Source organism: Nelumbo nucifera, chromosome 5 (assembly GCF_055504915.1).
Source record: "Nelumbo nucifera cultivar China Antique chromosome 5, China Antique-T2T, whole genome shotgun sequence".
Taxonomy (NCBI): Eukaryota; Viridiplantae; Streptophyta; class Magnoliopsida; order Proteales; family Nelumbonaceae; genus Nelumbo; species Nelumbo nucifera.
In genome coordinates this window covers 15,533,563-15,544,322 of record NC_142653.1, presented here as the reverse complement: position 1 = coordinate 15,544,322, position 10,760 = coordinate 15,533,563, and positions in this window count along the sequence as shown.

Below are 10,760 nucleotides of genomic sequence, written 5' to 3'. Positions count from 1 at the left end.
CCTTATTGTCCATGGGAATAAAAGTCGATTTTATTTTATTCCAAATATCAAGATGACCCACACTTTGAATCATATTCTCCTTCCACACCCCTCTTTTTTTATCAATGAAATCACTTACAAGATCATTTTCAAGAGAACACTAAGAAGGGGTACTATAATCTAATAAGGTGATCCGCCAACCTAAGAAGGGGTACTATAATCTAATAAGGTGATCCGCCAACCCAGTTATTTGTCCAAAAATCTGATTCAAAGTGAATGGAGATCTTTAGAATCAGAGCAATGATTTTCTGAAATCTGTTAGGAATATTCTTAGAAAATTGAATTGTTGACTTGTTGAAATTTGGGCTTTGACATGAAGCCCTAGCAAAATCAGGAATAATTTATTTAATCCTCAAGCCTGTAGTAATTGTGCATTCAGCAAAGATAATGCAATTATCCGCAAATTGGAGAATAGGAATTTTAGGGCAACCCTTAGTGACTCTACACCCAATAGGGTTCACATCAGTCTCCACTTCTTTCCTAACCTTTCTAGTTAACGCCTCAACACACAAGACAAAAATGTAAGTGGAGAGATGATCACCCCGTCTTACCTCAAGAAGGGGTGAATCCTCTAGAGGGAGCCCCATTTATCAAAACTTGATAAGAAACCGTTATGATGCATTCCATGACCCATCCAATCCACTTCTCATGGAAGTCAAGTTTCCTAAGAATTTATTCAATGAAATTCCGTTTCAACCTATCATAGGTTTTCTCCATGTCGATTTTACAAGCCATGATTCATTTCCTCCCTTTTTCTTTCTCATAGAGTAGAACATCTCATGAGCAATCAGAATATTATCATTTATTTGTCTATTTGGAACAAAGGCACTTTGAAAAGAATAAATAATATTTTCAATAATAGGTTTCATTATCTTAATCTGAATTTTTGAGATAACATTACATAAACTGATTGGTTTATAGTTATTAACTATTTTAGGATTATCAAACTTTGGGATTAATGTTATAAAAGTTTTATTCAAATTGGGACACAATTTTCTAGTATGAAATAAAACTTCACTGTCCCACAAAAATACTCCTTAATAATATTCCAGAACTTCTTAAAGAAAAGATCATTAAGACCATCAGGACTCGGAGCTAAGATCACCAATAGACTGAAGGGCATCATAGATTTCTCTGTCACATCCCTAATGATGCTCTTGTTCTGCTTATTAGATATATTCCTAGTGATATCTTTGATAAAGTTATCAGCCCCAAAAATACCTTCACTTTTAAATCTATCCCCAAATTCCTTACAAAAATAATTTGTAATCTGTAAGTGATCTTCAATTCTCTCTTCATCTCTGTTAGTAATATAAGTAATTATATTTCTCGCTTTTCTAGTAGTAGTCGTAAATTAAAAGAATCTATTATTTTTATCTCCAAGCTTAATCCAATCAATTATGGACTTCCGAGCCCAATAAGTTTCCTCCCTCGTAAGAATATTATTTAATTGTATCTGAAGGGCCTTATCCAAATTACTCAAAGCTCTATTGCTTTCATCATCAACCAACTTCATTTGCACTTTTTCAATCTCCCTAATAATTTCTTGCTTTTTCTTGAAAATAATACAAAAGTGCACTTTATTATTCCATTTTTTCAGATTAATCACTAAATTATTCATTTTTTAATAAATTTCATAGCTCTAGAACCATTCGTCTCTACCTTCCAAACCTGGTCCACCAGATCCTTAATATTTGGATCGAGGCACCACATTGCCTCAAAGCGAAACGGTTCAGCCCATAATTCTTCTGACAATTGGTAATCATCAGCAAGGGAGAGTGATCCAAAGCCATAAAGGGGTGATTTTTTAGGATGGTTATAGGAAAAAAGACTCTCCACTCCTCATTAGCAAGAGCCCAATCCAAACGCTCCCATGTAGATATATTTTTCTAAGTAAAAGGATTTCCTTTCATTGACCCCAGGCTGGCTGCAACACTCATCCGACCCGCACAATAATGTGATGGTATGGTGAATAATGGGTTCGACTATTCTAGAGCCACACGAGTACACTAGTAACCATTTACTATTATTTACTCGTTGAGGGGTACAACTTGGGTGGGCCCATCCCGAGTTCAAATTGATCCAACCCAAAATTTTATACGTATTTGGCTTGGATTTTCGACCTTCAGGTTGGGTTTCGGTCCAAGAATTTAGGCTATTTTATTTTTTGAGTTGGGCCCATGCCTAATTCTTAGGTAGCTTAAACCTGGCCCAAACTTATATATGTTTATACATACACATGTATATATGTAAATTTTTGTATACATATTTATCTATATACATTTGCATATATACATACTTGCATACATATTATATATATATATATATATATATAAATGCATACATACATGCACAATTTTAGAATGGGTTCATCAACCAATCCAAGTCTAACCAGGGCTCGAGCCTAATTCAAGTGCATCAAATAACAGTGTGGGTTGGGCTCGAATTGCAAAGATTGGGCTTGACCTCAGATTCGAGTTTTAAGCCCAAATTTTAAGGTTGACTATGAGTTGACCATAAACCCGACCTAACCCGCCTGACTTACACTCTTACTCATGGTACAAAATTGAGTTGAATCGCCGGCCAACAAAACACGTTCCAACACCTTATCAATACAATCTGACACCGCACATCTCGTACATGATGGGCCCCAGTCTCATGGTGAAATGTGTGGTGTCAGATCATGTTGATAGGTGGTTGGAACGTTTTTGCTGGTAGGAGGTCCCAACTCGTACAATTGTATTGCTTATAAAGTCTCTAAAAGAGATCGAACCACATTCCAATAACCCATTCTAGTCGTACATTGAGGAATATCTCGCATGAATTATAAAAATGTTCCTAATGTAAGACTGTAAGTAATAGATCATTATCCTCTCTAAGACATATGGGGGGGGGGGGGGGGGGCGCACAATAACTCTTGGGCCAGTTCATTTTGCTTACATGGGTAAGCAAGTTTATCCGGTTAAGCGATTTCCGAGCAAAAGTTACTAAAATAACTTCAGTGCCAACTGCCAAGATACTTCTACTTATTCACTTACCTCAAAAAGAGAGATGGGAGGGGATTAGCATTTTCTTATCCACCCTATAGGAGGGGAGGGTCTCAGTTACTCAAGTTTATTAATACTCACCAGAATTCGCTTATTATAGGATCCATTATAGTGAAGTAAAAACATAGGGAAGTTGGTCAATTCGCAATTGATCAACTCACCCTTCACGAAAAACAAGCAAACAAACTAGGCATGGGTAAGCAAGTTTATCCGATTAAGTGATTTCTGGGCAAAACTTATCAAAGTAATTTTAGTGCCAGCATTCTTCTACGTATTCATTTACCTCAACGAGAGGTGGGAGGGGATTAGCATTTTTGGCAAGTGGACAAACACCTTATCCACCCCTCCGGGAGGGTCTCAGTTACTCAAGGTTACTAATATTCTCTAGGATTTGCTTGTAAAAACGTAGGAAAGTTGATCGATTACCTAATAAACCAACTTAGGCTTCACCAAAAAACAAGCAAACAAATTAGGCTTTGGTACATTTTTACCAAAAGAAAATATCAGGCCCCACAAATCGGGTAGGCCCAACCCAATTCAACAAAACTTTGTTTCAACTAAGGCAATGTAACCCGGGCAGGTTCTGTTGGGTTAACGATTAGTCAAAGCCCAACCCTAGAGGTGTAAATTTCAAGATCCGCCCTGGTCCAACTTGAGATGAAGTTCAAGTTTATTAATCAGGCCCAATGCAAAGCTTAACCCAATAAAACTCAGGTCAAGCCATCAGGGTTCATGCTGAAAGTTGGTCGGGTCAGGTTTGAGTGGGCCTAGTAGGTTAATTAAATTTGAAAGAATTTGTGAATATACTATTAGTCTTTATGGCCCAACTTAAAAATATAATTAAAAATATAAAATATAATTTTATTGATAAATATCCATATGTACAAGTAAACATGTATTTGTTTAGGGAGACTTGAATTGGATTTTATTGGGCTTAGGCTATCCAAGGCATCAATCAAAGCCCAACCCAAAATTAGGCCAGGCCAGAGTTTTCTGACCCAAGTCTAACCGGTGCAAAAACTTATGTTGGGCTAATGGACTCGCCCCATGTTGCAAACTCAATCCCAACTAGAGGTGTCAATTGGACTGGATTTAGTCCAACCCGATCCAGTCCAATGTGAGTCCACTTACAAATGGAGTAGACTCAATCCTGTCCAAATCTAATACAAATCAAATCCAATCCAATCCATTCAAATGTAAATTGACTGGATTGGATCCAATTCAAATTGAATGAAATATCAAAAATTATATATAGGAAAACAGAACATATAAAAATTACAAAAATATATTAAAATGAAAAAAAATCTGAAAATTACAAAAAATACCCTTTTGACATTGAAAAAGCACTTTTATAAATGTGCTTTCATAAAAGTACTTCCATAAAACTGCTTTTGTAAAAGTGTTTTTATAAAATTATTTTAAAAAAATACTTTCATGTCTTTTACAAAAGTACTTTCATATAAGTGCTTTTGTATAAGTACTTTTGTAAAAGTACTTTCATAAAAGTGCTTTTATAACAGTACTTTCATAAAAGTGCTTTTGTAAAAATGCTTTTATAAAAGTACTTTTAAAAATTATTTCCATAAAAGTGCTTCGTAAAAGTTCTTTTATAAAATTGCTTCTAAAAGTACTTTCATAAAAGCACTTTTCGTAAAAGTATTTTTTGTAAAAATGCTTTTTTAAAAGTACTTTTCATAAAATTACTTCTATAAAAGTGATTTTGTAAAAGTACTTTCATAAAAGTGGTTTTATGCTGGATTTAGTTTTGATTGGTTTCAAATTGGACAAGGGTTTGGCCTCATGATCAGATTATTGGAAATTTGGTTTAAGTCCAATTCAGACCAATAAGAATATGGATCAATTTATTTTGGATTGGTCTAATCCAATAATTATATGGACCGTCCAAATCCAATTTGATAAAGTTTGAATAGGGTTGGATCCAACACAAAACCGGCCGATTGACACCCCTAATCCCAACCAGAGATCTTATTTGGCTATTAGTCTATCACAAATAAAAAAAAAATCCATTTTTGATAACATTAGTGTATTCTCCAAAATAAAAAAAATTAGGTAACTCTTTTTAAAAAATTGTTAAATAATATTTAGAATTAGCTAATTCACTAACTCTGCCATTACTTTTTACATATTATCTTTAAGGTACTCCTAAGTTTTTTTTTTGACAATTGTCTTAATTACCCTTAATGTTCCATAAAAACCCCGACACTATACATTTTCTAAAAATTCTTAAAATACCCTGAGCGTCAACCCATATACAACGTCCGTACATTTCGACCTCTGTGAGTGCTCTGACGTTCTCTAACTTCAATGGCCGGTACTCACCGGACTGAAGCCCTAATCCGGGTAACAATAGTAACAAAAGTAGCCGTAGTAGCATCAGATCTTTGAACATTAATCCTCGCTTTTCTCTGTCTTCTTTTTTCCACAACCCTAGAATTGCTCTCGCCCTTGTCCCTTGCGCTGCTTTCCTCCTCGACCACAGCGGAACCCGGTCCTCACAACCTTAACCCTAGGTCTCATGATTGCTTACATCCTCAATTCCCTCAGCTTCAAGTCCGGTTCCTTTTTCGGTGTCTGGTTATCTCTCATCTCTGACAGATCACTTTCTTTTTTTAGCTCCTCTTATCTTTTCCTCTTTTAGCTCCATCCCTCTTGCCATCATCGCTTCGTTTCCCTAAGCTGTGACCAACTTCTTGATCGGAGTTCGGGCGTCAGTGCAACTCAAATGGATTCAGATCAAGAATCCTTCCGTCATCCTTACTCTCGAGCAATTTCTCTTTGCTTCGGTCCTCTTCACGTGGGCCACCATCTCAGCGGTCGGTATGGGCCATGCTTCCTACTATCTCATGGTGTTTACTTGTATCTTCTTCTTGTTATTATCTATCCCGCGCGTGTCTTCCTTGAAATCCAAGCAGGACGTCGGTTACGATGGGGGAGAGCTTCTCGATGAAATCCCCATTCTCAGCCCTTTCAAGAGCTGTACCCATACTTTGTATCTCCTCCTCTTTCCTCTAATCCTTCACGTTGCCTCTCACCATGCTGTCATCTTCTTTTCGGCTGCTTCTATCTGTGATCTATTTCTTATTTTCTTATCAACAACACCCGGGTTGTGTTCTTAAACGAGCGTCCTCAGGCCAGGCCTAGAAATGGGGTTGCCAACACTTGCGACGTCTGCGAGCGTAGCCTCCTCAATTCTTTCCGATTCTTTTCTCTTGGTGGAGGCCGGAGGGTGGAATTGTTTTCAGACAATATGTAAATAGTAATAAGAATAGAGTTAGTCAATTAATTAAAAAATAGGAATAATTTAAGAAATTTTCCCGTTTATTTTTTATTCATAGTTTGTGAGCCTAATAAAACCTATAATTGCTTTTACGTTCAAGCCATACGGGAACATTTTAATAGCATCACATAATGTTAATGCTTGCAAGCTCTAGTTGTTCATTTGAAACAGAGCTTGTGAGTTTCTTCATCCATAAATTCTCTTTCCACAAAGCTATCCCCGATTTGTATAATTTCTTAATCTCCGTCCCTATTTAAATGTTAAGTACGGAAGGAACTAGTATTTGGAAAATAAGCTTAAAAATATGTAATTGTTTTAAAGTAAGGGTTTATTTTTTAATTTTTAAGTTCAAATTTCAAGCATTTATTCAAATTTTTTCTTCTAAAATTATCCTTAGTTGAATTTTAAAATATCACTTATAAAATTATTCCTAGTTGAATTTTATAAAAACACTTTTTACAAGTACTTTCGTAAAACTAATTTTATAAAAATTCTTTCGTAAAAGTACTTTAAGTGAGGCGACGTAATCTCCCGAATCCCCTGTAACTACAGAGGGCAGAAAAAGCAAAACGGAGCTTGTTGATGGGACTGAGGATTTTAATCCAGTCCTTTCGTAAAAGTACTTTTATAAAGATATATTTTGAAAATTTGAAAGAAAATGAAAGACAAAAATAGTTACAAATACTTATTTAAGTGCTTATTGGAGAAAAAGGCTATCAAACACCCAATATGAAATAAACTTAAAAAAGTTAGATGCCAAATACAAATATGTGCTTAAGAATTGATTGTCAAGTTATTTTTCCTATTTTCATCTAAAGTTACAAAAACCGCCTTTCCTAAATCTTCTCTTCCACAATTTCTTCTTTTAAAAATTTCACTTTATACAGGGAGTAGAGACACCCTGAAGCGGCTTGTGTTGTCTATCACTGTTTTCAAAACTGGACCGGACCGAAAAAATTGGAAACCGGTCATTTCCTCCAAAACCGTTTTTTCCTTTAAAATCGTTGATTTTGGTTAATAAACCATTGAACCAGCCGATTAACCATTTGAACTGTTCAAACGGTTTTGACCGTTTTCCAATTTTTTAAATATTTTTTTTGTTAAAACGGGCTAATCGTTCGGGTCAAATGATCGGACTGTTTAAACCAATAACCAGACCCTTGACCGATTTAGTTACCGGTTCATTTTTAAAAACCATGCTGTCTATAAAATGATTGCATGATGTCTTGGGTAATGGTGTCCCCCCACCCTCCGCTGTATGGATTCGCAACATATCTACATTCAAAATATGTGGGACTCGCAGCTTATCTGGAATCATGAGTCATCTCGACCTTGCAAACAGGATTCCGTTCTCACTAGTTAACTTGTTATCATTGTTGTTGGCATTTTTCACACACAAACTTAGGAAAAAAGTTCTTACTGTCCTAAGATTGGTTTTAGACTCAATTTCAACTACTCTTGTTTGGTAGGTACATTGAGTATAAATGCCTTGTTATATTATTTTATATTTTTCTCTTCTTGTATTATGTGAATTCACATTAGAAGAAACAGAAAACATGTATTTTTATTCTGTTTACATGACACTTAATATTGTATAATAAAACACAATAAACAATGTTGCACCATACGCCTACAACCATTTTTTAAGGATTTCCAAAGCACAAACGCAATGGATATGCACAACGCATCCATACCAAACACCCAGTAAATAATTTGCAAATTCATCTGCCAATCCCATCCACTATGGTCCGTAAAAGTCTTTCATTAATTCAGAAATTAATGGGTACAACAGTCTTCTCTAGTTGCAATTAGAGGCTTACAAACATTAAGAAAATAATCATTGGCTCACAAGAACAACATTAACATCACCAAATGCAAGGTGAATACAACACAAACATAAGTTTAGATCTCACCAAGTTGTTGTAAATCTGAACTGAGAAGTAGAGAAATGAAGGATCACCAAATCTGAACTGGAGTGGGATTCTTAACTCCAACACTTAATGTCATCAAGAACAGACTTGAAACACCTCCGAGCTACCCAGAAACCCTCGTGTTTTTTCTCAGTTTGGTGGTTACGAAACATGATGCCCAAATCAAAAAAAAAAAAAAAAAAAAGAGGTGGAAGCCTTTTTTTTTTGGCTTCCACTATGCGGCTCCTTTTGGGAGCAAATAAAAGTGGGTGGGCCTCTCATATGGGCTGGACCGACACCCAACAGTACTTTGTATGAATAACCCAGTTTAGGGTCTTGTGTCTTGCACAAGACACAAATTAAAAATGGAGTGCACATGTGTGAGATACAAATTAAAAATGGAGGGGGGGGGGGGGGGGGGGGGGGGAGGGGAGCTTCAAGTGTATTGAGAGTTAGGGTTTAGTGAGAAAATTGTGAATAATATATATGATGGAGGGTGATTTGGCCCCACCTCGCAGCGTGGGTACACGTGGGCGTGACCTTGCTCAAACAGTGACTCAGCGTGACAGCGCAACAGGTATGACCACAACTCGGGGGGAGGGACTCACCGAGTTGAGCTCAGCAACTGGGCGGATAAACTACTCGCCAGAAGCCGTCTTGCCTGCATCTCCTCCCCAGAGTTAAGACACTTCGGGGTGCCCCGAGGCCGGGGTACCCTGACCTTTCTCGATACCCGAGCTCCTCTCGATGGACTTCGGGCCACTCCCCGATGGGAGCTCACTGACCCACCTCTAGACACCCTGGGGTGAAAACACTTCGGGCCAGACAGCTCGGCATAGCTTGCCACAGGCAGCTCGCCGCTTATGGGATAGCCCGACACAGGGTAACTCGCGAAAGGGTAGTTCGGCGCATCGCCGAAAGATCTCCTGCCCGACAACCATACCCGACAAATCTGGGAGCAGCAGCCAAGCCTCTCGTCAGACATCGTCGCGCTTGCCACCTTTAGAAGGTGCCTTACACCTGACAGGAACGTACCCTGCGACGACGGCCCCGCGCGTGCCACCTCAGCCTTGCTTGTAACGGCTGTGGCAGACTGACAGTGGCAGTTATACCTGCCCTGTCAGAAGCCAGGGGGCCTGATGCGATGGAATCTTGTTATAAGGGGCTTATTCTCAAGGAACAGTGTATCTTGGAACCACTTGCGCAATCTGCACTCTTAGCCTTCGTCTTTCCTTTGCTTTTCACACAGAATACTGACTTAATCGTCGGAGCGTTCCCGCCAGGCAAACCCCCCCGGGAATTCTTCTTCTTCCTCTTCATTTCAGGTACCTCTCAGGAGCCACATGAGTGCTAGTTAGGAGTGACTGGATCGCGCTACATCATTTTGCGCCGTCTGTGGGAAACACTTAAAAAGGCCTTTCTCTCTAAACTTTCACAGTTCTTTCTTTCCTTGAAAAAATTCAACACTCATGGCTTCCTCAAGCAACGTTGGACGAAGTATGGAAATGGATAACTCCAAGTAACAACCCCAGGCTCCCACGGTCTGCATAGGACAGTTCACCATTCCTCTCCCGGTGGACGGAGTCCCCAGCCTGAACGTGCCACGAGCGACGACGCCTGTGGGTGTTCCCCTTTCATCCTCTGTGGAAACAACCTTTGCTGAACCAACTGTTGTTCCTCTGGTAACCGGCCAGATCCAGCTCGACGACCTGGTGCAATGCATGCGGGCCATGCAAGCCCAAATGCAGCAGCTCCAACAACACCAGCTCTATCAGGAGCAAGTGTTGCACCACTACCAGTAGCAGTTCCCCCAGCTGCCTCAACCTCAGCGTCAACAGCTGTAGTTCCCGCCTCGGCACCCAGCCTCGCGGCAAGCTAGGTCTCGTCACCAGGACGAGCGCCCCTCCGGCCAAGGAGAGGCCCCCCCAAAACCTCCCAAAAAACCAAGCCTCCTCCCGCGGCAGACGAGAGAAACCAGCTACCCCGGTCTCGCCGCGGGCGGACAGGTCGGGAGGACCCCAGCTCGCCAGGTCTACATCACCTTGACAGTCGAAGTGTGAAACCCCGCTCCTTGAGAACCAGTTCAAGATCTTAGCAACAAACTCCAAGCAGGATCCCTCTGTCCGCAGCCATCACCGACAGACCAGGCTACTTCCTGCACAAACCATTCCGAACAACGCAGAGGTGAGCAACACGAACACCGAGCCCACCAAGAAGCAGAGATGCCATCGCCGAACTTGCCGATCTGTCACCCACGATTTGCCCGAACTCGGGGGCAAAGAAGAGGTAAGCTCGGCCGAAGTCAAAGCTTCCCTCCTCTCAGTTCCATCCTCCCTGTCTTCCGAACTCCTGGTAGTCCCAATGCCCAAAGACTTCAAGCTCCCCCCTCTTGACAAGTATGACGGGTTGTTTGACCCAAATGATCACGTAGATGCCTTCCAGTCACAGATGCACCTGGCGAGAGCT